This window comes from Sciurus carolinensis, chromosome 4, assembly GCF_902686445.1.
Source record: "Sciurus carolinensis chromosome 4, mSciCar1.2, whole genome shotgun sequence".
NCBI classification, from domain to species: domain Eukaryota; kingdom Metazoa; phylum Chordata; class Mammalia; order Rodentia; family Sciuridae; genus Sciurus; species Sciurus carolinensis.
In genome coordinates, this window is record NC_062216.1 from 57,177,411 (window position 1) to 57,202,463 (window position 25,053).

The 25,053-nt window shown below is 38.7% G+C and overlaps 1 protein-coding gene across 9 annotated transcripts in view; it reads right to left on the reverse strand.

The window, feature by feature from the left end:
- The window catches only part of Unc5d (unc-5 netrin receptor D), a 531,864-nt gene that overhangs the window by 158,597 nt on the left and 348,214 nt on the right, over positions 1-25,053 (reverse strand). The gene's annotated exons all lie outside the window — the stretch shown is intronic.

Here is a 25,053-nt window from a genome sequence, read left to right on the forward strand (position 1 = left end):
GATCTTCAGAGCAGAGTCTCATTTCCCCCTTTACCTCTGAATAGAAAAACAACAGCATAGGGATGAGGCCCCAAACTGGGTGAATGCACTTTTATTCCTTTAGAAAAGAGATGACCTGAACCAGAAGGCAGTGAGAGAGACTTGATGTCAAGTGACACTGAAGTTTCAGTAATCCCCGGGTCCCTTCCTTAGCCTTCATAGCCATGGTAATCACTATGGTCATAAAGCAGATTTCTGTCCCATATAACGAATATAACGAAAGTAGCTCATCTTTTAGTTTCAGGTTATAGAGGGGCCCAATGCCTTGTTAAAGAGATGTGTTTTCCAAACACTGCAAGATTTTCTCAATCCTTTCTGAAACAAGGAAGCATGAATGGAAAAAGGAGCCTGAATTTCAACCCAGATAGGGAAAAAGACTCCTGTGCCCATCCCCATGAATGCAGATCCAGTAACAGCAGGGTTATAAATTTGACACTGGCTTCATGTCACATATGCAGATGTTCACAGTTCAGTTATAGCTGGTTGGTCTTAAGTGCAAGGAGACTCTGATTGCTCTGTGGGAATGAAGCAGATTTTTGTGCTTGAGCAGGGGAAGAATGGCAAAGCTTTTATCGGGAGCCTGATGGATAGCGGGTAACACAAGACACACGCAGAGTCCTAATGCGTATGTGGACCCCAGTTAGAAATTCATCTTGTCATTTGGGTTTTGGATAAATGATACAGCAGATTTATTTTTCTGGCAAATATAAAATCATACTAAATAACAAAATAAGTAGGTCAAAGTCAGGTTCAAACAGGCTTTGAAAAAAATGGCAAGATCAGTGCGATGCAGATGACACAGCTCTGTAACACCTGCCAATAATTCCTGTACATAATCTAAGATTATCATGGCCAATGTCTTCATATTACAGATGAAGAAACCGAGTCCAGGGGATGCATTAGAACTATATGCAAGATCAGATTAAATTCCTTATTCATCTGCTCTATTCAGACTACTTACTGCAGGAGTGAACATCTTAGGCTTTTTTCTGCTTCAATAAACTCTAATTCCCCTTGTCTGTACATGTGCTGAAGTGACAAAGATAAATGGGTTTGACACCTAACGATGTGAGAGAACTGGGTCAACGGCTTTCTAACAATGGACAGTGGACCTGCCCAGCAGTGCATGGTACAGCAGAAAGGACGAGTCAGAATTGCTGTGTGGTGCTGTGCGACTTTGGGCAAATTATTGGGCCTCTCTGGAACTCATTTCATCTTTTACAAATGGAGCAAGCAAATCAAACTCCTTCCACCTCAAACATTCTATGCTTTTACAAAGCGGAGGCCACAGCCCCACAAACCACAGAATCTTCTTTTATTTCCAAATGATGATCTCTGTGCCCAGGGACATCAATGTCCTACTTTGAAGCCTTGCAGCCCTACAGTATGCCCTTGCAAGCCCAGCTTAAATTAAGGATGAAGTTTGCAACCTTCTAGCAGAGATTTTTCCTGTGCTAAGTTGCTAAGGGTCTCACCAAGTTGCTGAGGCAGGCCTCAAACTTGTGATCTCCTGCCTCAGTCTCCTGATTTATAAACCTTATTTTCTCAGATCAGACTGTTCAGAATCCAAATGAGTGCCTAATAATCCCTTGTAAGAGACTGGTCATACAAAGCAGTTGCAAGCAGGAATAAAAAATATGTATCAATGGATAAAAGAGTGTTTATATGTGGTCCAAGTTGCTGAAATATAACCTTTGCCAACTAATTCCACTATCATAATCACATTTCCTATAGAAACTAGGAAGAGGTCAGTGTAGAAATCCCAGAGTTCATCTGTTGCTTGGGAAGCAATTTATTGAATTTATCTCATGGATTAATCAATTATGGTTCAGAAAATAAATGACCAAAGTAAGGTCTTTATAATATAAATATCCATGAAATATTTTTCAAGGTAATATAAAAAAGATTGCCATGTAAGAAAGGCAATTGTAAATGAATAGTTTAAAAAAGTGGGAAATGAAAACATGGGGACACAAATATTTTACAAGGGGCTACTCTAGAAACCTCCAATTGCTATATCTTTGAGCATATCTCATACTATGAAAGGCTTTAAGTGAGCTCCTCACAGTGTCTTTGATATCAAGTTTTCCTTCATTCCTTCCTTCTTGGAGAATCTATAAAACTTATCTAGGATTATCTGTTGCCTATTAATTGACTACCCAATCATATCAGAAAACATTAATTTCTTAAAAATCATTTGCTTGCTGAGTTGTAACATTTTATGTCTCCATACTAAGGAAAAGAAAGAGTAGAAATAAGAGTAAAAACTGCATATATTCTCTGATTCTAAAGTATACATGCCCACTTTTCCCATTAACATCTTTGAAAACAGATTTTTAAAAAATGGATAAATCTTAAAATTAACAAGGGTATTTTATCAAATCATATACAATGCTCTTATAATTGGCATTATCTTAAAGTCTATGAAGCATGGCATTATATCTGTCCCATGCAGATCAATGTACACCTTTGTTGGAAAAAATATAAAAGGAAATGTAAATATAAGAGTGTTAGTCTTTCGTTTTTTTTTTTAATAAAGTACTGACAGTCCTGTAAACTGGAGAATGGTATTTGGAATTTTCTGCACTGATGAATATTTGAAAATCCTGGGTCATTTGCCACAGAAACAAAAGGGCTGAATTTTGCTAAGTAAAACTGTCTGCATTCTCAGACAGAAGAAGACCCACATGCTATAAATTATTTACCAGGGCAAAAGACTGCATGGCTGCTATGAAGGGAACGGTGACAAATTAATACACCAATGATGCCTTGACAGTGCTAAGAATCCACAGCCCCTGCTCCTCTCTCCCTGCCAGATGATGAATCAAACAAATTAGGGCAGAAATTACTACGTTAATTAAGCCAGGTGATTTTTGTCTAAACGCTCCTGTTAAGAACTTGTAATTCTCCCTTAAAGGTCACTGGGCTTCACTCTAGAGAGTGTGTATGAAGCTGATAAGATGGGGGAGGGAGGAAGAGGCTCACATGGTGGAACTCATAGAAAGCTCTTCTTTACCTCTCCCCTGGTCTAAGTTTAAAAATCCACAAGTAGGTTGGTGCTCACATCTGTGTTAACTTTAGCAGGATTAATGAACCTGCTGCTTCTTAACTCTTTCCTAACAGGCTGGTGTAGGTGGAATTAGATTTTTTTTTTTTTTCAGTACCAGGGGTAGAACTCAGAGGCACTAAACCACTGAGCCACATCCTCAGCCCTTTTTTTTTTTTTTTTTTTTTTTTTTCATTTTGAGACAGGGTCTTGCTAAATTGCTGAGGCTGGCTTTGAACTTGTGATCCTCCTGCTTCAGCCCCTGGAGTGGCTGGGATTACAGGTATGCATCACCATGCCTGACTTGGAATCAGTCTTGATGGACAAAGAGTTAGCACATTTGAGGTCATGAATATTGAGTGTTCACTGATGTTCTAGTCAGAGAAACAGTTCCTCTTGGAGACAGAAAGTATTCCCACATTGATGGCAGCATCACAGCCAGTCTATTTCACTAAGTAAATATAGTCCAGTACCAACAAGTTGGATGTCTGGGAGAAAGCATAAGAAATCACCTATCCACAAGGCAGTTTCATCTACAGATTTGGGCAGTACACGTGTATGTAGGTGTTTGCCTGGTAGTAGTATTCAGAAAATGTTTGAACACATACAAAGAAATCCTGAAAGATCTCTTGCTAGAACACTGAGGATTCCTGGATAATGCATATTCCCAGCCTGTGCTCCAGGGAAAGTAACAGCAACACAGCAAGTGGAAACTGTACCTTGCTAGCTCAGCTTTAATCATTTTCAAGCACTCGTATCTTGCAGACGGCTTTGAACCCAAATGAGCTGAAGGCTACGAGTGCCCTGCTATAAACGCAACACCTTACGGAATCTAATTAATCACTTTCATTCATTTCTAGCCTAGGAGCATGGTTTCCACGGTTTACCAAGCACCGTAATCACATATATGCATACGGCTAATCAGAGAGTTAAATTCCAAGGGGAGGCTATATTTTAATCTTTTAGTTATAATTACAATTTGAAACTAAGTCCTATACAAAACATAGGTGGATATTTTAAGGGTTTTTAAGATATCACGATTATTACTTTAGCATTTGTAAGACTCTTGGAGAGTACAGAGTTTATACACTGAGGCTTCCTTAGACAGTAAGATTTCTTCCTTTCTTTGCATAAAAAAAATAATAATCTGAGTAGCCCCAGGGAGAAAAATCCATGTGGTATTTTGCAGACACAATGGAACATGAGGTCAGCTGCCCCTTTACTGCATACAGTTCCCATTAGCATTAATGAGAATGCTACACATACATCAAGAGGAAAAAAATACGCCACAGGTTCTAAACCACAGCTGAAAGACAGCCCTGCTATCTGCCAAGGAGCAATTTAATTAAACTCTTATTTATTGCTACTCCCTCCAGTTTCACGGGTTTCAGAGAGCAGCAACGACACCCGTGTTTGCTTATTGCAAAACCAGTCTTGCTTACTCTCAGCAGGGTTTTTAGATCAATAATCATTGAGACATATATTGCAAACTCTGACTCAAGCACTGAAGTTGGTGTGTCTTAAATGAAAAATGAAACACACTTATTGTATTTGTAACTAATGTTCCTTAAAAGTAAAGCAAATATTGATATTCCAGGCACACATAAAAACCAAGATCTATAACTAAGTGTGTAAAATACACACTGCACGCATTTAATAATCATACTCCATTTTCAATAACGGGCAACAAGGTACAATGACTGCAGTAATTCACCAGCCCCTTTTTTTCTCCAGCAAGCAGCACATTGTTTTATTACAATATAGCAATCCTGCCACATTACATTTTACAGTATGTGTACAAGAACCATAAATACACTAGCCCATCTAAAATATGCAGCAATGACTCTCCCGGCTTCAGTGATACTTGCAACTTTGCGTTTTATGTGAATTTCACATTTTGTTGATGTGTTTGCAATGAAATCAGTACTGCCCAGAAGAGAAATTATTTTACATTTCCATTAAAAGCTACAGTAGTAAATAAAGCATCAGAGTTTATGTAGATACCCACCAGAACATCGAGGGGAGCCCATTAAAGTGCCAAACCCTGTGTTAAACATTTGATAAAAGAGTACCTATAAGGCACATTTCTAACATTTTTTGCAAGTGATAGAGTTTTAAAGATATTTTATAATGCTGTACCAACCTCCGCAGAACACTCAAAAATCAAGCCAAGTTTATGTTTGTCAGTAAAGCAGCTGTACAGCTCATCACAATGGAATGCCCTGTCAGGGCCCAAAATGAAATGGTGATATTGGAAAACAGATAAAAGCCTGGCTGATACCGTTGAGGTTCACAGTCTTCTGCTTCAGACACATACACAAGTGTGTGCGCACACACATCAAGAATAAGCATGTAGTAGGTGACAATAATTAAGGGGTGATAAACCATAACTAACATCCCTGTAACTGAAAAGGCCCTATTTTAAAGAATAAATTAAAAGGAAGTATATATAGTCAGCAACGTATGTGGAGCGTGACTCCACACAGGTGCCTATGAAGAGAGAACAATCATTGTCGTTTGTTAATTTAAAGAGAGACTGAATGATTTTGAGATGTTTGTTTCAATTTCTCATTAAAAATATGGGTATAGTTAAATGAAAAGGAGTAAGGGAAAGGGTTTGTAGCCAGTGAGACTGTGTATCAAGCAGAGTGCTAGGCATTCTCATATACCTGCTTTCACTGAAATCTTTGAAAACTCCAGAGACTGAATGGTATTATCACTTTAACTTCTATACATGGGGAAATCAGCATAGAGGGAAGAACTTCTCCAAGATCACAGAAGTAGGGTTTGGATTCCTGTCTGTTGATTGCAAAGTTCAGGCATTTTCAGCATGAATATGCAAGTCAAATATAAATCTGTAATTCTGTAATGATCATTAGGGGCCACATATATTAGGTATGTTGTGAATAAATGACAAGCAACATCAATCTTATTTTTCCTTTTTTTGGTACTGGGGACTGAACCCAGGTGCTTTACCACTGAGCTATATCCCTGGCTCTTTTAATTTTTTTTTAATTTTAAGACAGGGTCTTACTAAGTTGCTGAGGCTGGTCTTCAACTTGTGATCCTCCTGCCTCAGCCACCTGAGTCAAACAACATCAATCTTAAAGACCACTCATTTTCACCTGAGCAGCACTAGTTTTTAACACAGGGTTTGGCAATTTAATGGACTCTTTTGATGTGCTACTGGATGTCTACATATACTTAAAAGGTTTATTTACTACTGTAGCTTTTAAGGGAAATGTAAAACAATCTTTCCTCTTGGCAATACTGATTTCATTGCAAACACATGATCAAAGTGTGAGAAAAGCTTTTCCTGAAAATTAGAATTATGCATAGCAACTGATTAAAGAACTACAGAGATAGCTGCTTCTACTATAGATGCCAGACAACACTATTCTTATCTCTATTCCACTAGTATTATGAGTGAAAATGATAGATCTTTAAATTTGATATCCTATATCATTCATGTGCAACATCTGCAATGACTTTTTTAGTTTTGTAGAAAAATAGGAAAAATGAGACAATTTAATGAATTTATTATAAAGTTGAATTAAAAAAATAAAATCTGTAATTCTGAGACTCTAAATTGTTTGTTAATGCCCTATTTAAATGAAATAATATGGAAAATGGTTATTTTTATATCTTATTGTCCTTTCCTGAAAAAAAAAATGTTGACAACACTTGGCTAGTCCCTTCTTATAGGGAGAAGTGACAGAGAAGTAATTTTACTGGTTTGTGAAATCCAGAAATCTGGGAGCCATTCACTGTACTAAAGGAAAAATGCCAAGCAGTAGCATAAGCTTACTTTTGCAGTGCTGGAATAAATAAATGGAGAAGTCAAAGAAGAGGATGCTGAAGAAAGAGGAAAGGAACAAAACAATTTTGGCAAAAACTCTGGCATAAGGGAATAATGAAGTCATCACGAAAAATAATAAAAATAAAATAAAATGTACGCCTCGGGTGTTCATAGCACATTCTCCGTTCCTGAGCCCAAAGTAATAGAGATTTTACTCAGCCAAAGAAAGTAATAAGGAGAACAAACAAACATAAAAATGACTCAGAGCTCAACACACTGGATGTATTGACCAAGCGCTTCCCAGCTCTGCTGGCGATTGGTCTGACAGCCGCTGCGGGGAACACAAGGATGGCTATCGGGTCAGACAGGGAGAAGAAATTACCATCCGAGAAGCACGGGAAAAGTGATAATTTATCCCTTTTGCTGACTCTATCCCTGGACCTGGGGTCCATTAGTCATATTGATCCTAGATCTTCCACCTGGACTAGTACAGAGCATTTTCAATGACAAAATCAAGTTGTTCACATCCTTCATTGTTTTACTTTGAAAGTAAATGGATTTGTCACTGAGAAAACATGAGACTCCAACAGTGGCTACATCCTCCAAACAGGGAGAGATCATGATTGCTTGTAAAGAATGCATTAGCCCTGACTGGAATATGATGAGCCATTACAGGTTAAGTGAGGCAGGTATGAAGTTGGACCAAATGATGTGAGGAAGAAGGAATAAGGGATGCAAACTTTAACACGTAGTGCCAGGTGTGAACAGCACTGAGGCAGAGCTATCCTCAGTGGAATGTGCTAGATCAACAGTGAAAGCAAGAAAAAGCTTGGGACTGGGAGTGTAGCTCAGAGTTAGAGTACTTGTGGAGCATGCATGAGCCCCTGGCCTCAGTCCACCCCTGCCCACTTCAGAGAGAGAAAGAGGGAGCCTCAGTGGGCTTTATTATCTAATACTACTATTAATGACAACAAACATTTGATGCACTAGGAACATTTGATAACTAGGAAAATGTTATAAAGACATTCATCTCATTTCAAATAATCTTTACAACATCCTATGAAGCATTATTATCCCATTTTTCGTTTGAAGACTCAAGTTCAGAAAAGTTTCAGCATTAGTACAAGATCACACAGCTAATAAAAGCAGGAGTTTAAATTGTACCCCATCTGTTTGACGCATGGCCTGACTTATGATTGCAAGATCCTTCCCTTCCTTTTTTTTTTCTTTTTTTTTCTCTTTTTGATACAGCATCTTGCTGTGTTGCTCAGGCTCATTTTACATCACTGGCTCAAATGATTCTCCTACCCAGGTCTCCCAAACAGCTTGAATTAGATGCATGCCACAGAACCTGGCTGAAGATCCATGCTCTTCAACATGTTTCCTCTTTAGGTGTTTAAGGAGACCACCTTACCCAATAGTCTCTTGGGGCCCCTGCCTTTCCAACAGGGAAAGTAATGTCTCCATTTAAGGGCTTTTAATTTTCCTAGTTCTGAGGTTGAAGAGAGAACCCAAGTCTCCTCCCTTCATCATGTCACGTGTTCTCTGCAGTCTTCACAAGTGGAGCCATTGGGTTTGTAAGGGAACAACTGGGTGAAGGCTGAGGCATGGGCTCCAAGAATACTCTGTACTCCCAAACTGTGTACACCTCGGGTTCTCGTTTGGTTCAGCAGACTCTACTCTGAGGTAACTTCCTCTGCAGGCTAGTGGACTGATGTGAATCACATTATAAGCATATTGTTCAAGAGCATTTTTGACCCACCAGTTTAAAGACCGGGTTGCAGTCTACAGCTATGCAATGTGGAGTTCTGCTTTTTGTTTTAATGTGAACACATTGGGCCACCTTGGGAGCAGAGACTGAGTGGAGACATTGACCATGGTTTGGGGTATGAAACTTATAACTTCCCCACCTACCATGTTTCTTACTGATTTCTTCTTTTTTGTCTCATACATGGATCTTTATCATCCCCTGCAGTCTAGCTCCTGCCCACCCAATCCATGAAAGTCCTTGAATAATATATTTTTAATATATTATATTATATAATGTTATTATACAATATTATTATTTTAATATATTATATTTTAATATATTTTAGCAAGTATTCTGCTAAAGCCTACAGGATGCCAATAAAGAGATTAATACGGCATTGATAGCCATGCCTTTAATGTGTTCACAGGCCAGTGGGCATGTGTTAACAACTGTTGGTTGATGACAGGCTCGATTCAACAAATATATGAACCTGCTTTATGACAGTCCCTGTGTTAGGCACAGCATTCAGCAGCTCAAGGAGACTCTCAACTCCCTGAGAATAAGACCCTGTGTCAGGATCTTAACCAGGCTGCAGAGAGTTTTGGCTCTTACAACTGGAAGTGGGGAGGGGCTGGGAAGGGCCAGTAGCATCTAACAGGGAGAGGACAAGGGTGGCACAGACGTCTTGCCCCCCACTGCGAAGGAACACCTGACCCCAAATGTCCACAAGGTGTTGAGGCCAACAATCCTTGTCCCATCTTTCGCTCCTTCAAGTCTGAGTCAGTGACAAGTGTCAACTGACCAATGGCAGAAAGGGGAAGGGGGTTATCTTTGATAGAAGCCGTCTTTAATTGCCTCAGGGATCCACACAGCTTTTGGTAGCCAGGGAGGCAGTAAAAACCAGGAACCTGAAGGAAGGAACCCTAATAATAAGAGCATGCATGGGCCCAGGTACAAAAGTTAATTAGAGCTAAATTTCACAGTTTTGCACATGCCAATGAAAGAACAACAGGCCCAGTACTTAATGGCAGGATGTGAGGTAAGCCATAAGAAGTGCTAGACACTTGACTGAATAAACTCAAATGAACACATTCTCACAGGGTAAAAGCATACACAAGGGGTAATTGAGACAATGGGGTAAAGGTCCAAAGTCAGCAGAAACTCACTTCACACTGAGTCACAGAGGTGACTGGAGCAAAAACACAACAGCTCCATCTATGACTATGGTAAATGAATCACTTAGGTGAAGCTATCCACTCCATCTGGATGAAAGGGTCCCACATGTGGAAACAAGAAGGACAACCTTCCACTGTCCTTTGTCTGCCTCGAGCACAGCCTTTAAGTGAAATGACCTGACAACCTGGTGCAGCCCTAGAAACCAGAGTTTCCCACATGCCTCTGATGGGATCAAAGTCACTGATAAATGGGAGGATCTCTGCATGTTTCAAGTACAGAGGAGGGAAAGTGAACCTTCAAAGGCTTTGTCAGATAGTTCTGGGAATCCATGTTGAATCCTGAGGTGAAGGGCCAGTGCAAGGGCATCTAATGACATAAAGATCTTTGGCCCCTCTCATCAGTTGCTCCTTTTGTTCTCAATCAGGGAAGAAGCAGAGTGGAGTGGAGGCAGTCACACTCAGAGGCGCAGCAGTGGCAAGGCCAGGCCATGAAGCATCTTACCGGGCCTTTCATCTGCACAGCAGACATGACAGGAGGGCGGGGAAAGATAGATATCCTACATGCTGGAGCTAGGGAGGCTGGGAGAGTGGTCACAGCATCTGGCATGGCCCTACTGGAAGGAAAATATTGGAAGTAGGCCTCTGCTTATGCATTTTTATTCTCGCTTTTGAGACCTTTATGAAAGCTTGGAAATTATTTACAAGTAAATGATTTTCTAAAATGTGAGTTCCCACAAGGTATAGAGACATACATACTTGTTTAAAACTTCCTACTGCCTTTCTACCTCTATTCTAACTACAAGGTCATTGAAATTAAAACAAAATAATTCTATGTACACTGAAACAGACACACAGACAAATAAAACTGGCCACTTTCCTGATGTAAATTCTTCAGTAGCTTCCTACTACTTATGAATGCAAAATTCAAGTTTTTCAGGATGACAGATAGTGATCTGGCCCCTGTCTTCTCCTGAGAGTCTCTACTCCAGTGGTTCTTCCGCTTGTGCTTTAGGTTTTCTCAAAAGGAAACAGACAAATTAACAGTACTTCCTGGTCAATGATGCTACTTCTTACTTGCAGGCTTTGACCATGCCAGTCTCCGTCCCTGAGACATCACTGCAATGATTTCTTCCTCATCCTTCAAAATCTGTGAGAATGATATTCTGTGAAGTTGTGGCTGCCCAGCCTGGACAACAGAAAGAATCACATCCTTTCTCTTTTATTGTTGTTGTTATTACAGGTGGCACACTCCCTGTTAGACACTTATTTACAAATTTATTTCCTTTATTAGATGCTTGAACTTATCAGGAATTAAGAACATCTCTCATTTATTGCTGTATGCTTCAAGGCAGGGAAGCCATTTATTAAGTAAATTGAAATCTGTGATAAGAGATTAAAGCTGCAGTAGACCAAGCAAGAGACTGACCATGAATTATCTTTGAGCCATGCTCTGATACGGGGTACGATGAAGTTGACCCAACTTCAACCGGCAGGTGATTTGATAAAACATAAAGGACCTGATGCTGGAATCAGGTATGTTCCTGCTTGAATCTCTCTTACCAAGTTTACAGACTGGAATAAATAACCAGTCAGTGTCAGGCAGTGTCAAGATTTGGGCTTGGGAATCAAGGAGAACTAGATGTCCTACTGTCTCAGGGTCTTTGGAGAAGTTACTTAACCTCAGTCTCAATTATCCCAAGCTATAACATGAAAAATGATGACAGTGCCTAACCTGGCAGAGAGGATGCAACAGAATGACACAGGGCAAGTGCCTGGTCCTCACCATGTGGTAACTAACAGTGACCATCATTAATGAGGACTCCTGTCATTTCAGCAGATTGCCAGACTGACAGAAATGACCTATCAACAAATCCAGCTTGGTCAGCTCCCCTCTCTACTGTGAAGACTTTTCTCCCTACTTTCTTTGTGATTCTTCATCTTTATCTGTCGTCACTATTATTTCTCTCTGGCACCAGTTCCTGGCTGCTTCTTATTTGAGAGAGTTAATTAAAATTGTGAATGTGAGTTCTAAGAAAGAGACAAACTTTTCCACCGAAAGGTACAATGTCCATTCCCAAGTCATATTCTACTTCTTCTAAAAACATCCAGATTCTGTAGCTCTGGCATTTCACACAGTACAGAGGTGACAACACTGAAAGGAAAGATTAAAGTAACCACCTAGCCCCATGTATAACTGGCACACTGGAGTGAATGCTCCTGCCAGATTCTGGTGGTGTTACATAGATCTTGTGCCTTTGTTTCCCCACAGTGTCACACCAGAGATGCCTTGAGACAGTGATCTTCAATGAAACTGTAGAGCCAGCATGTGTATCATCAGCCTGATATTTATTGCTCACAGAAATCAAGGTTTACACTGTCACTTGTAAATAGCAAGGGCCGGTGCTAGCAGCCCCCAGAGGATCAGGAATATTGCACATGATTAATAAATACATCTATAGAGAGAATCTGTTGGGAGGACTGACAGCCAGATCTGTAAGCCAATACTGAATCAACAATTAAAAGAACAGTTCCAATTCAGTTAAGCCAAAGCCAAGAGAGACTCAGTTATATTTAAATCAAAATTCACCACAGCAGGGGATTATCAGCTGTTCAGCTCTGAATGTTGGATGTTTTTCTTGGAAGCTTAACTGATAAAACCAAGTGAATCTGAGTTAAGTGTGATGTTGAGCTGTGCAGTTGCTAAGCTGGGGTGGTGTGCCTGTAATCTGTGCAGTGGAAGGCACTGAAATTTGCACAGACCAAACCTCTGGGACTTTCAGTGAGTCACTCTTTCACTCAATGTACTTACTGTACTGAATATAAGGTGGCTTCAAGAGAAGATCACAACAGCTCTTTTAAGATTCGACAGAGTTGAGAAGCATGAGAGCAGTAAGTGCAATGAAAGAAGCCATATAGAATTCCTTCAGTGAGCACAGATTCTGGAACCGAAGCTAAACTGCAATAAGATCAGCTGGGTGTATCTCAATAGCACCTGTAGGCAGGTGCTTATTCCACAGGTCTCTAGACCACCCATGAAGGAGAAATAGGCATGCTCTATTTTACTAGCAGTTAGGTGAAAAATTGTCCACAGGGCTAGTGTGCCTTATGGTTGCCTACCGTTAAGTAACTCAATACAAAAGGCATTATCAGAAGGTGTCATTTCTTCCCAACTGGACTGCAAAGAGCATTCAGCATTTGGGAACCAAGGCAAGGGATTACCAGGAGAAGCTGTTGCCAGAGTGGTTGTGGTTGTTGTTTATTTCCAGTTTAATAAGATCTGCCTGAGAAACAAAGGCAGTCTGCATTTGCTAAGCAAACCAGGATGGTGTGTGGTGTGCTTCCTAGAAACATTAAAATCCATGCTGTCTCAGCAGGATTGGGATGGAGTTCTTGATTCACACCCATGGAACATTACAGCTGAGTTACAGATCTGCAGCTCTGTGTGTGGAGGCCTCCCAGGCTGCTTTTACTTCTGCATAATTCAAGATATAAAGACTGTTTATTGCTCTAAACTGTGTAAGAAAGCATAGAATGGAGAAATAGCTCTGTACCTTCATTATGTTAATTTAGAAACCATACGTTTCCTTTCCTTATGGGTGGTTTTTTAAGAATTATTATTATTATTATTTTACTATTGATTGATTGATTGCTGGCCTTCTGATTTTTCCTCCAAACCACCTTCCCTCTTGATCCATTTGTGGCTTCTCTGAATTTGAGAAACCTTAAGCATAAAATGCAAATTTTATATTTTTGAAAAATGTTATGTTACTACAGGATAAAGGATGTAATTTTCTATGAGGAAAAATAATTGGAGAGGAGAGCAAGAGGAGGATAAAGAGAGATTCTGTCAACAGTGTTTCTCCATCCCATCAAAGCCTGCTCCACATGACCCCTGGCACTAAGCAGTTCTGCCACACTATCTCTACAATCTGAATGCAGTGCACATTCCAATGCCATCAAATTACAGTGATTGATTGCAACTGGGGAGGAATAAGGCTCAGACTTGGATCACAGACATGAGCAACAAGAAGGAGGAGTGTATGCGCGTCAGGGGGGGATGTGGTAGGAATGAAACCCAAGACCTCCTACATGCTAGGCAAGTGCTCTTTCATTGACCAATAGTCCCAACCCAGCTAAAAGGAGGAAAAGCAGTAGGCACACATGCACACACACACAAAACCTGGGGTTTCCCTTTCCATAATTTTAATTACTCACAGTTAATTGTGATATGAAAATACTAAATAAAAAAGGCAGAAATAAATAATTCCTAAATCCTAAACTGTGTAGGTTTCTGAGTAAAGTGATTAAACCTGGCAACTTTCTGCCTCATCCCACCTGGTACATAAACCATAACTTTGTCCAGCGTCTCCATGCGATATATACTACCTATAAATTAGTCACTCAGTAGCCATCTCAGTTATCAGATCGACAGGACTTGTGTTCAAGTGACCCTTACTTATTAATAATAATCTTAAAGGACAAGAATAGTGATGGTAGCAATTTGGATATGCTAAAGAAAAGCCATAATGTGCTTACTTTAAGGGAGAAGATGAATATTCTTGATTTCATAAGGAAAGAAAAAATTGTATGTGGAGGTAGTTAACTAAGATTTATGGTAAAATAGTATGCTTTGAGAAAGAGAGACCATAACTGCATAACTTCTATATTACTGTGTTATTTTAATTGTTCTATTTAATAATTATTTATTGTTAATCTCTCACTGACCTAATTTAAAAGTTCATCTTTATCTAAGGTAAGTATCTATAGGAAAAAAAACAAGTTTTGTACTATTTGTGTTTTCAGGCCTCTACTAGGGGTCTTGTGACATCCTCCATGGATAAGGCTGGGCAAATATATACCATTATATAGCTTAATGTGCTTTTCTTTATATCTATGAAATAAGGGGGTAAGCTAGTTAAGGACAGACATGCTATCTGACCCAGCTGGCATTAAGAATGCAATATCTGACACATGAAGGAACTTTGCCAGAATTTAAGAGAACAGGCTCTAAAGTCAGTCTGTCTGGATTCAAATATTGGCTCATTCCCTCCATAAGTGTGTCTCTGAGTAAGTACTTACCCTTCCCCACCTAAGTTTCCTTATTTATGAAACTGGCAACTCCCTACCTGAGAGAGTTGTTGGGAGGATTTAGTGAACAGCGTCTGGTGCACAGCATACAAGCAATAAACGTTAGCTAGATAGTTGTTTCTCAATGAGCAGACAGGTTAAAACATTCCTAGTCCAACTATCCAAAATCAGAAATGCTCCTTTTAAAACTTTTTAAGTGCTGACATGACACTACAAGTGGAAAATTCATGCACAAAATTATTAAAATTGTTGTATAAAATTGCCTTCAGGTCACAGTATATAAATTCTATCTGGAACATAAATGAATTTCCTGTTTAGACTTGGGTCCCATCCCCAAGACATTCATTATGTATATGCAAATCTTGCAAAGTTTAAAAAAAATGTGAAGCACTCCTGGATTCAAGCATTTCGGATAAAGGATATTGAGCCTGTACTTATTAAATAAGTAATTCTATAAAACAGATATTTCTATTTATGCCTACTTATGAAAGGTAGATTTAAAGATCAAATACCTTAGTATATGTAAAAATCCTTGACTTATAAAATGATATTCAAATTTAAAAGTTTATTACTGTGTGTAACCAGCAATTGTGTAAATATTCATCCACTTAACCACATATGCTTCCCAGAGAGCTACTTCTTTTGCAGGTGCATTTGTGTTATCTACTGGGGTGGAAGGGGACATTGAGAAGGAAAATTTGCATTTCCTATCCTGAAGGGAATTACATGCAAGAAATATTATACACAATCATGAAAAATTAAATGCAAGAATCAGAAAAAGATAATCAAAGCAATATGCTAGAAAAACTTTTAAAATAAGGAAGAAAATGCTGTCTCTGGAGCAGTCCCCAACAGTTAAATGGGGTATTTCTAAGAAAGAAGATCAGGATGGGCAGGGAAGAACTGAGTCCAGGTGGGTTAGAGTAGATCCTACAAGACTATGTAAACTTCAGACTAGAAGAGGTCAAGGGCCTTGCAAGCAAGGAGACATGAGGAGGACACAGACACAGCATGACCACTAACACTGTCAGAGGTGGTGCTTGGAGAAAGGAAGGGCTGACTGCATGGAGTGAAAGGAAATGGGAGGTAAAGACCAGCCAAGCAGGCTGGGGAGATAGCTCAGTTGGTAGAGTGCTTGCCTGATTTCAATCCCCAGCACCAAAGAGAGAAAAAACAAACAAACAAACAACAACAAAAAACCAGCACCAGTCAAGTTCCTACTCTCTTCTTGCTTTCTTCCCTTGGCTTGGAAAACTGTAATTCTAACTGCAGTGCTTCAGGTATTCTAGGAATCCAGACTAAGAAGAAAAGGAAAATAGATGCAAATCAGCAAGCTTCAGCCATCTTTTATCCTTTTCTTCCTCAGTAAGGGAACAGAGCTTCCCAGCTCAGGATGTGGCACAAGTCAGTCCATTAATAAGATTTACTTAAGAACTGGGCATTAATGTGAGGGTATTTGGACTGCAGACATTCACTTTTTAAATAACTTATATTAACCTCATTTCCCCATCTCTCCTATGATAGCAATTTTTTTTTTTTTTTTTTTTTTTTGCAGGAATGTTTTCAGAGAAGTAATTTGCTGGCACTTAATTACTAGTACTTAACCAATTCAACATTCCCTTTTCTTTAGAGTCCATTAGGTTTCTATTACAATATTATACATTCTAATCAAATGTGGTTTTCTGCAAAGGTCCTCATTGTCTGTCTCCTCAAAGCAAAGTTTATCTGGACTATTAGACATTCTCTCTGCTTTGGCTGCACCAAATTAGATTAATTATTTATACCTGAGGCCCATTGCTTTAGAACTTGGGCACCTCACTTAACATTTCTCTAGTGAATTATTAAGAGTCCTATTTTTTAAATAAAATCCTCATTTCATAGTCTGTTTGACTGAGGTTAAACACAATAGTCTAGTGGTTCTTGTATGAAACAGCCCAGTGTCATAAGATTCCCTCCTGGGTTTTATACCGAGGAACACACTGGAAACAAATGAACCTTTCATTAAAAATACCCTCACGGGGGAGAAGGGCAAAGGGCTTCGGACTTAAAAACTGCCAAGTACCAGTCTAGGTAAGAGACAGTATGCATATTCCTTTGCTTATGCATCAGGCATAATGAGAGAGATGAAAGAGCCTTTTGAGGTTTTCTCTCCCCACTCCTTTACTTTATAGACAAAGGAAGAGAGATTAATATCCCACAAATAGCCTTTAACTCATGGTAATTTGCTATTTGACACTTCTCAAGGCATTCTAGAAGTAAGGCATGGTGTGTGTGCTGAAATGGTCAGGTTCCTTCCCTGAGAACAAACTACTTTGGCTGGCTTAGGAGGAAAAGAGCTTTGATCATCAAAGAAAGGTAGTAGTTCTGGGTGTGGTGGTGCTGACCTGTATTCCCAGCGGCTAAGGATGCTGAGGCAGGAGGACGGCTAATTTGAGACTAGTTTTAGCAACTGAGACCCTATCTCAACAAAAATAACAACATAGGTGGTGTAGCTCAGTAGTAAAGCACCCTTGTGTTCAATTACCAGTACTGGGGGAAAAAAAAAATTAATATATTTATTTATTTATAAAATAAAGTATTGCCTAGAACCTCCAGGAAGTCAAAGAGCCAGGCTAGACTCTTAAGCAGTCAGAAACAATGTCCAATCACACCATGGGGAAAAGTGCACTTAGCAACATCCAAGAAGGGTGACAACCAGGAGACAGCAAAGAGGATTGCTCTTTTGGTTGCTAAAGGGGTGCCTCCAAGATCTTCCTATCCACACGGAAGTTTCCCCACAAACACCCACCCATTTACTCACGTATCCCTACCACCAGGTATGAGAACACCTGAGTCCCGAGATCTGACTGCAGAGATGACTAAATAGGTCACTTGGGTTTGCTTTCTGGCTTTGATCTTAGGAATGCGAGGCTTAAAGTGAAATCTCTCAAACAGTAGAAAAAGTGATAAATGTCCAGCTGTATTAAGGGGGCTTCTTATAACATCCTTAATTTCCAGGTGGGTAAACGGATGGGGAACAAGAGCAACAATCTCCTCTCCCTGACCACCTATCCCCACCCCATCACCCCGTAACTTGGCTTCTAATTCTTGTTTGACTTTTCCACACTTTTCCAAGGAGAAAATATATTCTTTCATTCTGCTTCTAATGATCAGTCATTGACAAAAATGACTTTTCATTGAGCAAAAGAAGAGACCCTTCACTGTAGCCACACCGCATCAACTAAGGCCCTTGACCTTGAGTTTTCTAATTCCAGCATCATTCTGACTCCTTGGTGAGATGGAAAACAAGGAAAGTGCCCGACATGCAATGGCTCAAGGCTAGAATCTGTCCATTGCTTAGCTTTAGGGCCTTAATTCTCAAAGACATTGAATTATCTCAAGCAGGCTGTTTACCTTGATGTGAGCAGAATTAGCCTTAGACACTAAGCCTTTACGGCAAGTTTTATTGTCCAAGGCAAATATAACCTGTTAAGATTTACAGGCTTTATTAACAGCAATAACCATTTTATAGCCAACATCAGTAAATCAGGGTTTATTGAGAACTCTACAATTTTAATCTGTGGAAAACCATTAAAATGTCGGATTTTCATTGGACATAATTTCTAACTTTTATGAAAGATAGATTTTCCATTTAATTGGGGAGTATAAAAAAGTGCAGTGTGGGATAATGAATTGTTTTGAAAAAGCAAATTGGTTTTAGCTAAACAACAAGTGTCAAAAACTAAACTTGCTACCTCTACTTAGAACGGCCCAAGGTTAAAGTTAAAAGTAACTTCAGAGACAAATCTGTTCTAACACATTCAGCTGTGAGGATGAGCTCAGAAGCCTTTAGGAGGCCTTGAATTATCATCAATCTGCATTTCAGGTATTTTGCAAAAGGTATGTGTGACCTACTATTTCACCCAAACCAGTGCCTAAATAAGTCAGGTGAGAACCTTGATGTTCACATCACATTTTCCTTAAGTGTTTTTGGTAACAAAGATATTCCTAAGACACTTCAATGCTGATAAGTAAGGTGTACAAACACTGACAGTAACCAGCATCTGTCAATAACTATTTAATTCCTCTATGTGATAAATTACAAATGATAAAGGCAGGAAGCTATTGGAGTGTTTCTGTTGTTTGATGTGCTTAAGACAAGAATAGCCAGTTCTAGAGGGGAGGGCTAGAGCTCAGGGCGGTCTGGAGTGAGGGGGGTTGTAATAGCTCCCGCCTTCTTCATAGGGCTGTAAACATGTTAGATATTATGAGCCTTCACAATTTTTTTTTCTGGTTCCCTAATCAGAACAGGACCTTGCCTCTTTCTCTGAGATTGAATGGTTCACAGAACTTTAAAATCAAAGAACAACAACAGAAATCAACAATGTTTGCCATTTATTAATATTAGAAACTGTGTTGTTCTTCATATTTTTAATGACTTTTCCTCTTTGCCTCATAGCATTCCTACAAGAAATATTTCTCCCATTTTCAGATGAGGAAACTGAGGCTTAGGGTAGCTGGTAGGTTGCCTTAGGTAACAGCATTAGGAAATCCTAGTCTGGGTGGGATACTGGGTCTGTGTGACTCCAAAAGCTGATGCTTTTCCCCATCATATCACAATGACAGACCCTTATTCTGCTCTTACAGTGTTCATATCCTACTGATGAATACCAGAAGAAATAATTCTAAGGTACCAACATCATTCTTCACTCATCAGAGTAAATCTGGGTCTTCTTGACAATGTGATCTCTCAGGGTCATCATCAGACAGAGGAAAACTCAGAATGAGGGCAGAGATTACTCTTGGTCCTCTCACAGCCCCTTTATATGTTCCTTTTTCTTCTCTTACATGGCTTCCTATATGTAACTTTAAGCATCTGATTCCCTTCTGCTTTCTAGAAGAACCTCAAATATAGCCTCTGTATGCTTGGAAGGAGAGAAGACTGCAAAGACGTCAGCCTGTCTTCTCCAGAGAACACCTTCCTCCCAAAGTCTATCCTCTGTTCTTAGTTTTACTCTCAGGTTACCTTTTTTCCAAAGATGCATAGAATATAATACAAATTTATAATTTCTGTGGATGGAATTCAGGCATCCACTTTAGGAAGCTATGCTATCATTGACCTAGGGGTTCCTGAGCTTCTAAAAGGCTTGGAGAAACTAACTAAATCCACAGTCTCACTAAAAAACAAATCCAAAAACAAAACAAAAAACTGCAATCAATTAAAGAAAGGAAAAAAAAAATCTGAATTTTAAGTTAAGTTGGCCTAACACCAAAATTCAAGTCTCCTGGTGGTCTGAGAGCTTAGGCCAAGAGATCTGAGAGTTGAGCTAAGTCATGATAAGACAGATTTGGAAATCCCAATGGCTTTCCAGCATCTCACAGTATTCTGCAAATTAAGTAAAGTAGCATATAGAGAAACCACCTAACATATAAGGCATTCCATAAATGGTAACTTTATTTTCATATTATGTACACTATTTTCTTTGTTGATATATATGGGTTGGTTGCCAAGGCTATCTTTGAGGGAGAAGGTAATTGTATATATTTTGTGAAACGAGATTAGGACTTGCCCACAAGGTGACTTTCAATATGTGAAGTGGGAAAATGCCTATTGCACTAAGGGACAAAGCCAAATGATATAGCATTGGTTTTGAATGCACATTTCCTTCTTTTGAAGGAGGCCATGGGGCTCCCAGGAGATACACACAAAGGGAACCAAGTGATGGTGTGAAAAAGATGGAACACGGCCTGCTAAGGGTAGAGAGCTGGTAATATTTCACAGTGGCAAATGCATGACTGACCATTTCCAAACACAGTCCCCAATGAATGCCATACCAGAAAGTCACCAACCTCAGGACCTTGTTCATCAACTCTCCCAAATGTTTTTTCACAGACATCAGATTATCCTTCTTAGATTCTCGTGGTTACACCAGAGAGGCACCATCAGAAGCAAATGAAAGAAGAAAATGGACTGAGCCAATGGACAGAAATCATCTGCTTTGACGGACAGAAAGTTGATCAAGGAAGATGGAGGAATGTGCAAAGAGCTGCTTCTGAGCTTCTGGGCCTTTCTAAGCAGTTGAACAGAGAGGGATGCTGTTTATTTCCCAGAGGCTCTTGCATTATTCACAGGAATGCCTCCATCCACCTCAGTCCTGAATGGACTTAGAATTCTCTCTATTCAGGAATCTACTACATTGTTTTAGAAGATGCTTCGGTGCATGTGCATGTGTGTGCATCTGTGTGTGGGAGGGGGTGTGCATGTGTTCATATTCACATTCATGAATGCAATTTGTTTTTTGTTTTTTAATTTATAAATTTGTTTTTAGATATACATGACAGTAGATTGTATGCTGACATATTATACCCACATAGAGTTTAACTTATTCTAATTAGGATCCCATTCTTGACATTGTACGTGACGTGGCGTTTCTCTGGTCATGTATTCATATATGAACATAGAAATGTTATGTCTGATTCATTCTACTGTTTTCCTATGCCCACTCCTCCTCCCTTCCCTTCATTCCCCTTTGTTTAATCCAATGAACTTCTATCCTCTGCCCTCCTTATTTTGTGTTAGCATCCACACATCACATTTGGTTTTCTGGGACTGGCTTATTTCACTTAGCTTGACAGTCTCCACATCCATCCATTTACTAAAGTCATATGTTTATGGTTGAGTATTTTTCCATTGTGTAAATATACCATAATTTCTTTATCCATTCACATGGATGCATTTTTGGCCAAGGTATGTTGCTGCTGTTGGATATTACTTTACCATCTGTACATCCTTTATTCTTTCTTCTTTTAAATTTATGTCTTCAAAGAACAGGTAGGAAATGTTCTCACTTGCTAGTACCCAGCAATGAGAGAAAAACAAATTAAAAAAAAAAAAAAAAAAAAAAAACGAATACAAGAAATCTAGTAGATTTTACAGTTTTTATAACGGGCTAATCCTGGTAGAGCATCAACTATTTATCAACAAAGTTAAAAAACTAGTTTTCATTAATACTCAAAAAATATTATTGGTATGTGTGAACTTTAAATTTTATTATATATTTCTAAAGTGCCTTCCTAGAAGATTGCCTGAACTTGCAGTTTCATCATTAGTATTTAAGAATAGAACTTGGTAAATATCTGTTCAATGTATGTGAGAATAAGTTCCCATTTCTTCATGTTCTTGTTAACAATAACCATTGTTGAATTTTTAAGAAATTTATTTTAAGATGAAAAGTAGTACATTTCTGCTTTAATTTTCACTTCTGTAATTTTGAGTGGTGGCAAATACTTTATTATTACTTATTTACAGATCACTTACATTTAATTTCTAAAAACACTGTCTTTTGTGTTCATTATCCATTTTCTATTGAGTGACTTGAGTTTTCTTATTAATTTTATATGCATTGTGCCATAGACTGAATGTTTATTTCTCCTCAGAATTCATACATTGAAATCAAATCCCCAGTGTAATGGCATTTGGAGGTGGCACCTTTGGATAATTTTTATTATCATTATTATTCTAATTGTTATTATTAGTTTGGTGTCCTTATCAGAGAGACTCCAAAGTAGTTTGCACTTTCTGTCATGAGAGGTTATGGTAGAAGACAGCTGTCTATGACCAGAAAATGGGCCATTGGACATTGAATCTGATGGCTTCTTGACCTTGGATTTGTAGTCTGCAGAAACGTGAGAAAAGAATTTCTGTTGTTTACAGTATATTCTGTTTATGCTTTTTTTTTGTAGCAATGTAAACTGACTAAGATGGCTTGCAAAACAAATTATAGGATATCTCAATGTGAGAAGTATGTTTGTATTTTTAAAAATTAATTTCTCTTTTAATTGACAAATGATACATATTGTGTACAACATGTTTTTAAATATGTAAACATTGTGTAATGGCAAGATTGAGCTAATTAAAATATGCATTACTTCACACACTTATCCCTTCTTGTGGGAAGAACACTTACAAGCTACTCTATTAATTTTCAAGCATGATTATTGATGTTAACTATAGTCACCATGTTGTGCAACAGACCTCTTAAACTTGTTTCTTGTAACTAAAATTCTCTGTTCTTAGACCCCACCCCAGTATTCTACTCCTTGCTTCTCTGATGTGGCATTTGTCATTGTTTCACTTTACATAATGTCCTAGTGGATCTATATTTTCACAAATGAAAGAATTTCATTTGTTGAACAGTATTCCAATGCATACACACATTTCCTTTCTCCATTCAACTATCATTGAAAACCTAGGTTGATTCCCTTTCTTGGCTGTTGTGATTAATGCTGCAATGAACATGAGAATGTAGATATTACTTGGCAATCCTGATTTGATTTCCTTAAGATATATATACCAGGTAATGGTATTGCTGAATTACATGGTAGTTCTATTTTTAAATTTTGAGGAACCTTCACACTGTTTTCCATAATGGCTGCACTAATTTACATTCCCACCAACAGTGTGCAAAAGCTCTCTCCTCTACATCCTCTCCAACATTTGTTATCTTTCATTCTTTTGATAAAAGTCACGAGAGGCAGTGTTTTATGTTCTGGAGTTGTAGAGATGAACAAAAATAACAAAAATTCTGCTCACGGAAATTAAATTCCAGTGGGGTAGACAGAAAATCAGCAATGTAAATATAGTATGTTTGTGATAAGAGATAAAAAGAAAACACAAGGCAAGGAAAAGGGCTCAGGAATAGAGGTGTGGAGTGAGAAGTGACATTTTCAACAAGGTCCAGAACAGGCCTCCTGGTGCAAAACCAGAGACTTGTGCATTTGGGCACATCCTTCTAAGACACATCACATCTGAGGCAGACTGAGAGTCCAGTGTGGCTGTAGTGATTCAGGTGCAGAGTAGCAGAAGGCAAAAATCACAGCAAGCCAGACTGTGTAAGATACCAAAACAAACTTTTACTATGAGTGGCTAAAGTACCTTTGGAGAATTCAAAACAGAGAAACAGAGTTCTTTAAATGGTTGTAAGACCTTTCGTAGGTCATTGATCTGAACATCAGTTTTCCAACCTCTTAAATACAAAGGTTGTACCAGGTAAATATCTAAGCTCACCTCCAGCTGCAAAAATCAATTCTAGACATTTAGAGTATTCTAGGTTCCCATAGGCAAATTGTAAAAAAAAAAAAAAAAAAAGCTTCCACCCCTCTCATTCCTTTCTATGGCTGTGAAAGTCAATGATACTGAGCCAGCACAGAATTGGAGAAACATGAGCATGAGTGGACCAGGGGACTATTTCACATAGGGTATGACAGAAGCTGCACATTTCTGAGCATGAACCACTTGTAAATTGGGATTTTCAGAGTGGGTAATAAGTGTAATGACCTACTGATAAGTCAAGTAGATTCCCAAGAGCAAGTGGTATGTCCTAGAAGAGACTGACACATTTATCTGCACAGTATATCCTGCCTGGGAAATGAGGGCTCACTCTTTGAAGGGATAAGAAGGCAATAAAAGAAGATCAATATATTTTTGCTCCACATTAAACAAAAACCTAAAAATAAGCATTTTCCTTTCTAATCATTTCATACCACACATGGCGCATGCACTTTAATTTTCAAGTCCGTTTACTTCATTTCTATGAACCATTTGAGCTTTGAATAGTGTCCACCCAGCATGATTTCTGTCTAAATGTGCAAGTGTGTGTGTTCTTCATTCCCCTCTTTCCTTCATCTTTCCAAATGCAAAATCTCATAGCTATTCTAGATAAAATGTAAGACAAAGTCTGCTTTGTTGTTGTTGTTTAGATTTTTTAAGTATCTTTATTTCTCAGTGACTAAACTAAAGCTCCAAAAACAGTTTTTTAGTTTCACACAGAAGAATCACAACTGGACCATTTACTGCTAAACTCAGGCCAATGTTTATACATTACGGAATTTCTACAAAGCATGTTTTTACTTTTTCATTCCCCCCTCCACAATAACGACATTACTAGTGTATGAGAACATCTTTGAGTAGTGACTAAATGTTTGAGAAAGACTTCACTACTCTCATAGTATAACATAGTATAGTATAATATATGGAGGAAGTTCTAGAAAACCTACCAGGAATAAAAAAATAAGTGGGCCTGGATTCCAGATACCTCACTATGAAAGAAGGACAGCAGATCAGAGGTGTGGCTTCATCACATTTTATGTCTCTAATGCCAGCACAGTGCTTGCAACA